The sequence below is a fragment of the Solanum tuberosum genome, unplaced genomic scaffold, assembly GCF_000226075.1.
Source record: "Solanum tuberosum cultivar DM 1-3 516 R44 unplaced genomic scaffold, SolTub_3.0 scf00449, whole genome shotgun sequence".
NCBI lineage: Eukaryota > Viridiplantae > Streptophyta > Magnoliopsida > Solanales > Solanaceae > Solanum > Solanum tuberosum.
In genome coordinates, this window is record NW_006239383.1 from 333,435 (window position 1) to 335,084 (window position 1,650).

Here is a 1,650-nt window from a genome sequence, read left to right on the forward strand (position 1 = left end):
AATGCCTAGCATAGGTCATCCTCTTCTACCACTGATCAACTGGTCATTTGTATCATATTTCTTATAAATATTATAATGTACAGAAAATTAAGAAAATAATGTAACATAAACAATTCCACAAATATAAGTAGAGGTGGTCTCTAATCTTTGTCTATTGGTATTTGGTTTCACTTGAGCTCTCATTTTACATATGGTTGTATTATGCCTTACATATTAGTACATTCTTTCGTACTGACGTCCCTTATTGGGGATGCTGTATTTCATGCTGCCAGGTACAGGTACTCAACTAGTAGATATCCCCAATAGAAGCACATGATACTCAGCGGTTGTTGGTGAGCTCCAAGTTGATTCGGGGCTTTGCCGAGTCTTTACTATGCGTATTTCATAGTGGTACAGTCATGGATTCTAGTAGAGGCTTTGTGGACATTGTAAAGCTATCATCTGTATTCATAGTTTCACTTGTCACATATATCGTAAGTCCATATTCATATGTCTTCTACTACTGGTTCATAGTTCCAAATCTCAATAATGATTATTGTCACTCCCAAAATCCCATTAAGGCGAACCGGCACCCGTTGTCGAGAAGGCTCGGGAAAACCAACTTGTAATCATGCTCTATCTATGAACATTTAAAGGTGCTGCCATAGTGGATAACATGTTTTCATGAAATTAGACAGTATTAACAAGCCAAAAGAAAGTGCACATGACTTGGCCGTTGGGACCATGATGTCTAACACATGAGGGACAACCACACTTCACTATACATAGTCTACAAAGCCTCAAAATAATAAAACATTATGGGGTTAAGGTCGGAACAGGCCCCGCCTTACACTCAGCTACTATACAATACCAAAATAGATGTTATAGACTCGGAAAGCCCCGAATCAACCTGGAGCTCAACAATAGCCGCTAGATGTCCTGTTCTCCTACTGGGGAGATCTACTAGCTCCTGTACCTGCAGCACGAATTGAAGTCCCCCGAGAGAGACGTCAGTACTGGATAATGTATTGCGTATGTAAGGCATAAAGTATTGTATGTGAAATAAGAACTCAAATGAAACCATATACCAATGTAAGGATACAAGACCACCTTTTTCTCATATTATGGAATCAAGTACTTTACCTCTTTTCTTACTTTATCATTCTTACTTTACACTATGTGCACAAACATATAATTACAAAATGACCAGCTGATCAGTGGTAGACATATAAATCGGGATTGACCCATGCTAGGATTTCCTTTAACCCCTAGGATACCACCCGTAATATTGGGATCGACCCATGCTAGGTGATTTTTCCACCCATGGGATACCACCCATCAATAAGCAGATTCATTTAATATCTTTCCATTAACATTTGAAATGATTCTTTTGGTGGTTATTTTGAGTTGTGGGACTATGTAGTCAACAAGTGACGTGTAATAATCATATAATGCAGGAACAACAACGTAGAGAGTAGTTACACAATTAATGAAATGCATAGGAGCTGAAATAATATATGGACCTTATTTAGTTAAAAGGAGAACTCATACAGGGTATTCAATGTATATGTACAGATTTGACAATGAACATGTATTAGAACGTGCAAACATGTTAAAGAGTGAGAACAAGGTCATAAGTCGTGTTGGAGCTGGTAGGCTGCCTCTATGTGT